The sequence below is a fragment of the Saccopteryx leptura genome, chromosome X (genome assembly GCF_036850995.1).
Source record: "Saccopteryx leptura isolate mSacLep1 chromosome X, mSacLep1_pri_phased_curated, whole genome shotgun sequence".
NCBI classification, from domain to species: domain Eukaryota; kingdom Metazoa; phylum Chordata; class Mammalia; order Chiroptera; family Emballonuridae; genus Saccopteryx; species Saccopteryx leptura.
The window spans coordinates 55,186,014-55,192,700 of NC_089516.1; the positions used below are offsets into that span (position 1 = coordinate 55,186,014).

Sequence of the window (6,687 nt, forward strand, 5' to 3'; positions counted from 1 at the left end):
CTTATTGGTGAGTTATTGTGACCTTGTTGGTGCTTTTACTTGTAGTTTTGATTTTTTTTGTTCTTTGTGTCTGGTTCAATAACCCCTTTGAGTATTTCCTGCAGTGGGGGTTTTCTGGTGATATATTCCCTCAGCTTCTGCATGTTGGGAATGTTTTCTTATTTCTCTTTCATATTTATTTGCAGGATAACTTTGATGGATGTAATATTCTTGGTTGGTAATGTCTCTTTTTCAGTGATTTGAATGTTTGTATTCAGTCTCTTCTGGTTTGGAGAGTTTTTGCTGAGAAGTCTGATAATAACCTAATGGGCTTTCTTTTATGTGTTATGGTCTTCTTTTCCCTAGTTGCCTTGAGGATTCTTTATTTTTCATTGAATTTTCACAATTTTAATATGATGTGCTTTGGTCTGTTGGGTTGCAGTAACTTTGTATTTTGTTTGCGTCTTAGATTCGAGGCTCTAACTCTTTCTATGGGCTTGGAAAATTCTCATCAATTTTTTTTCAAATAGGCTCTCCATTCCCTTCTCCCTCTCTTTTTTTTTTCTGATACAGCCATTATTCTTTTATTAACTTTTCTGATGTAGTCAAACAATTCTTGTAGAGCTATATCAGTTTTTTAATTTGTGAGATTCTCTCTTTTTCTCTCTGTAACATTTTTAGTTGCCTGTTTTCCATGTCACTGATTCTTTCCTCTATCTTGCTTGTTCTATAAACTAAATTTGTTACCTCAGTCTTCAATTCACATATTGAGTTCTTCTTTTCTGTTTTTAAAGTTTCAATCTCCTTGCTGAGGTAATCTTTTTGTTCATTAATTTATTTTATAAACTCAATAAGTTGCTTATCCATAAGGTGACCAACTTTTTTACAATAAAAAGGAGGACTAAAATAAATTGAAGAAAACAATATCATAAATAAAAAAAATTTTATTCATTGCAACAATAATACACTATAATATGATAAATGCATAATAAAAACATCTGTAATATTTTATATTATAATTATGCTTTCATTCCTATTAATTTTTAATAATAATTGTAAGAAAAAATATTATCTAAATGAGTACTTTTTCATTGAATGAATATTTTTTGTCAATGTATCATTTTGTAACAATATATTGGAAATATCTAAACAAGAAATATCCTTCATAATGAATTTTATGGCAAGCAGTGCAGCTAGAGTATCAACATTAAATATCAATTTATCACTTACCCAAATATCATTAGCAATTGAAAAAACTCTTTCAACTGCTACATTAGTTCCAGGGCAGCACTATGTAAATTGAACAAGAATAAATAAATTTTCACATGGAATATGTTTATTTTTGTAATAGGTAAATATTTCCACCCATCTTTTATCAATTTTGTCGTGTTCATTTTCCCATTGTATCAATTTTCCAGAATTTAAATGTACATTCAGTCTTCTAATTTCTTCAAAGAGACAGTTGTCATCTATTTTGATGTCTGGAATTTTTTTAGATAAAAACTCAAGACAAAATTCAATATCTGTCCAATATACTTGCTATAAAGTAAAAAAAAATACTATTAAATCTGTTACTTTTTATGATGGTTGTTTCAGACCATTTTTTGATATATTGAAAACATGTCTGGTAAAAATTCTGCAGTTCTTTGATAAACTTTTCTGTTATACCCAGATTTGATTCCTTTAAGTCTGTCAATTTGCTTTTTATAATTAAAGGAAGAAATTAGGGCGACAAGATGGTGATGGAGTAGGCGGACGTACCAACTTCCACCTCCCAGAACCAAAGTGGATCACAACTTAATTTTAAGAACCATTATTTGAAAAACCAACTTTGGACTAAACTAAAAGGACTCTTCCAGTAAGGAACAATAAAAAAAACACACTAAGACTGGTAGGAAAAGCGGAAACATGGAGAGGGCTGCACAGCTCCCCAGAGCAAATGGCAGCCCAGAGAGACTCGCATGGCAGGAAGTGAGTTTAGCAGAGAGCAAAGGATCCTGAGCCCCAGGAACAAAGCCCCAGCCTGCAGCCTCAGAGCCTAGAAGAGGCGTAAGGACAGTATTTAGCTGGAAACAAGTCAGGATACTGTTTATGAGAAAGAGACTGATTTCTCAGACCCAGGATTCTTCTTAAAGGGACCGCGCAGAAAACCTCTCTCACAACCACTCACCCAGGGCTTTGGGGGGCTGGGAGAAAGGAGAGGACTGGAACAGTGGGAAGACAGTGTAATCTAGGAGGCACAGGGAGGAACGCTTTGAGAGACAGCTACCCTATCCCCTGGGATGAGTCACTCCCCAAATCTGAAGTGGATATTTCCCCTGAAAACAGTAGTACCAGCAAAGGGAAGCAGGGCACTAGCCATACAAGCTCTCCCGCAGTACTTAGAGCAGAGTTGCTTAGAAGGAGGGAGCTTTCAGGACTACAGTAGTGAGTCTTAGGGTCTGAGCTGCTGCGCCCCTACCCACAAGGCTGAGGGCTCGACTGATTACAACAAATGAGATCAAAACAGTTATCAAAAAACTCCCAACAAAGAAAAGCCCTGGGCCTGATGGCTTCACAAGTGAATTTGATCAAATATTCAAAGAAGAACTAACTCCTATCCTTCTCAAGCTATTTCAAAAAATTCAAGAGGAAGGAACACTTCCAAGCTCCTTTATGACTCAAGCATAATTCTGATTCCAAAACCAGGCAAAGACAACATGAAAAAAGAAAATTATAGGCGAATATCCCTGATGTATTTACATGCTAAAATCTTCAACAAATTATTAGCAAACCGGATCCAGCAATATATAAAAAAAATCAACACCATGATCAAGTGGGATTTATTCTGGGGAGGCAAGGCTGGTACAATATTTGCAAATCAATCAATATGATTCATCACACAAACAAAAGGAAGGAGAAAAACCACATGATAATTTCAATAGATGCAGAAAAAGCATTTGATAAAATCCAGCACCCATTCATAGTCAAAACTCTCAGCAAAGTGGGAATACAGGGAATATACCTCAACATGATAAAAGCCATCTATGACAAACCCACAGCCAACATCATACTCAATGGGCAAAAATTAAAAGCAATCCCTTTAAGATCAGAAACAAGGGCGGGGTGCCCCCTTTCACCACTCTTATTTAACATAGTTCTGGAAGTCCTAGCCACAGCAATCAGACAAGAAAAAGATATAAAAGGCATCCAAATTGGAAAAGAAGAAGTAAAACTATCATTATTTGCAGATGATATGATATTGTATATAGAAAACCCTAAAGTCTCAGTCAAAAAACTACTGGACCTGATAAATAAATTCAGCAAGGTGGCAGGATATAAAATTAATACTCAGAAATCAGAGGCATTTTTATACACTAACAATGAACTGTCAGAAAGAGAAATTAAGAAAGCAATTCCCTTCATTATTGCAACAAAAAAAATTAAGTACCTAGAAATAAACTTAACCAGGGAGATTAAAGACTTGTACTCAGAAAATTATAAAACATTGATAACAGAAATCAAGGAAGATACAAACAAGTGGAAGCATATACCATGCTCATGGTTAGGAAGAATAAACATCATTAAAATGTCTGTATTACCCAAAGCAATTTATAAATTCAATGCAATATCAATTAAAATACCAATGACTTACTTCAAAGATGTAGAACACATACTCCAAAAATTTATACGGAACCAAAAGAGAACATGAATAGCCTCAGCAATCTTGAAAAAGAAGAATAAAGTGGGAGGTATCACACTTCCTGATATCAAGTTATACTACAAGGCCATTGTACTCAAAACAGCCTGGTACTGGCATAAGAACAGGCATATCGATCAATGGAACAGAACAGAGAACCCAGAAATAAATCCACACTTTTATGGACAACTGATATTTGAAAAGGAGGTAAGAACATACAATAGAATAATGACAGCCTCTTCAACAAATGGTGTTGGAAAAATTGTACAGCTACATGCAAAAAAATGAAACTATACCACCAACTTACACCATTCACAAAAATAAACTCAAAATGGATAAAAGACTTAAATGTAAGCCGTGAAACCATAAGCATCTTAGAAGAAAACACAGGCAGTAAGCTCTCCAACATCACTCACAGCAATATATTTGCCGATTTATCTCCATGGGCAAATGAAATAAAAGACAGGATAAACAAATGGGACTATATCAAACTAAAAAGCTTTTGCACAGCTAAAGACAGTAAGAACAGAATAAAAAGACAAACTACACAATGGGAGAATATATTTGACAATACTTCTGATAAGGGGTTAATAACCAAAATTTATAAAGAACTTGTAAAACTCAATACCAGGAAGACAAACAATCCAATCCAAATATGGGCGAAAGGAATGAATAGACACTTCTCCAAAGAGAACACACAGATGGCCAATAGGCAAATGAAAAAATGCTCAACATCACTAATCATTAGAGAAATGCAAATTAAAACCACAATGAGATATCACCTCACACCAGGTAGAATGGCACTCAACAAAATACAGAATAAGTGCTGGCAAGGATGTGCAGAAAAGGGAGCCCTCCTGCACTGCTGGTGGGAATGCAGACTGGTGCAGCCACTGTGGAAAACAGTATGGAGATTCCTCAAAAAATTAAAAATCGAACTACCTTTTGACCCAGCTATCCCAGTTTTAGGAATATACCCTAAGAACACCATAGCACTATTTGAAAAGTAGAAATGCACCCCCATGTTTATGGCAGCATTGTTCACAATAGCGAAGATCTGGAAACAGACCAAGTGTTCATCAGTGGATGGTTGGGTTAAAAAGCTTGGTACATATATATTATGGAATACTACTCAGCTATAAGAAATGATGACATCGGATCATTTACAACAACGTGGATGGACCTTGATAACATTATACTGAGCGAAATCAGTAAATCAAAAAAATCTAAGAACTATATGATTCCATACATAGGTGGGACATAAAAATGAGACTCAGAGACATGGACAAGAGTGTGTGGGTTACGGGGTGTGGGGGAGGAGAGGGAGGGGGTTGGGGGAAGGGAGGGGCACAACGAAAACCAGATAGAAGATGATGGAAGACAATTTGACTTTGAGCGATAAAAATGCAGAATAATCAAATGTCAAAATAACCTGGAGATGTTCTCTCTGAACATATGTACCCTGATTTATCAATGTCACCCCATTAAAATTAATTTAAAAAAAGGAAGAAACTATTCTTCAAAATGAGATTTATATTGAAGGATAAAGTCATTCAAAATAAGACTAACTTCCATAGCTGAAATGTGTTCACCTTCAATCTTTTGAATCATTCTTTTCAAAAATTGATGCTTGATTATGTACAAAATACATTAATATTTCAGATATTTTTATTTTTAAAAAAGGATTCCAGGATTTTAGGACATTTGTCTAAACTTAAAAAATATGAATGGAGGCAGCCTAGCGGAGCGGACCTGAGCCACGCCTAGGGCGCCCAACTAAGCCCTAAGCCCTGAGCACCCATGCTGCTGACGCTAGCCTCGGGCTCACTGTTCTTCCCGGGGATCTTCGCGCTCTGCACCTGAGGGCTGCACTGCGCGTGGCCTGAATGGACTGAATGCTACTGCATGATGATCAGCACCAGGTGGGTTTCTTCAGCACAGGCTGTGTTGGCCACCGGGTCAGGGATCATCATCATCTACTACTGTAGAAACGTGATCAGCGACAGACACTGGCCTTTCCGAGAATATGTATGGTTTTTGATCCCATATATGGTCTATGACACTTACGCCATGTACATCTGTGAATGGTACTGAACCAGCGAACAGAACTGCAAACACTCCCTCACCATTTTCTGAAACTTCTTAAGTAAAAACTGCCTCATGATCACGCACCACATGGTCATTCTGTTGGTCCTTGTACCAGTTGCACAGAGACTTAGGGGAGAGCTGGGGGACTTCTTTGTTGGCTGCATCGTCACTGCAAAACTGAGCACTCCATTTGTGTCGCTGGGCAGAATTCTGATTTAGCTAAAGCAGCAGCACACCATTCTGTACAAGGTGAATGGAATCCTCACGATGACCACTTTCTTTTGCTGTCGGATCCTTCTTTTCCCCTTCATGTACTGGTCCTATGGCCGACAGCAGAAACTAAACCTGCTTCAAGTGCCATTCAGGATCCCTTTCTTCTGTAATGTGGCCAATGCCGTCCTTATTGCTCCCCAGATCTACTGGTTCTCTCTGCTTTGCAAGAAGGCAGCCTGGATCTTTGATGCTCCCCCAGCAGAGAAGGATGGATAATTGTTCCCAGGAGTCAGGCAGTGAAGGTGCCTTCTCACACTAGCTGCCTCTTCCACTCAGTGTTCCATGGACCAAATTGTGCCCTTTGTGGCCTCCTCAGTCTTTTGGGTATTGATAAGCAGATGGGTTTGAGTTTTTCTAAAGAATATTCATATTACCTCCCTCGTTTAACCTGCCCCTTTTGCAGAAGCACTTTTATCTTAGTAGTGTCTATTGAATGCAAGGCCAAGGATCCTTCCTTGGGTCTTATCTCAAGGGCTCTGGGAGGTAGAAGCATGGAGTGTGGAAACAAGTGGACCAGGATGATAAGTGTCTGGGCACCCAATTGGCCCTAAGTATTGACAGCTACCCACCTTCCCACACACTCCGGGCAATATCTACACATACTGGGCCAGCAGAAGCAAGTGATGACTTGGTTCTTGAAATAATTTCTTATGATGTTGGCCTGGGAA

The 6,687-nt window shown here is 37.8% G+C and overlaps 1 pseudogene; it reads left to right on the top strand.

Annotated features, from left to right (window-relative positions):
• The first annotated feature begins 5,458 nt into the window (after positions 1-5,458).
• Positions 5,459-6,235, top strand: LOC136386027 (TLC domain-containing protein 3A-like; annotated as a pseudogene).
• Positions 6,236-6,687: the final 452 nt, after the last annotated feature.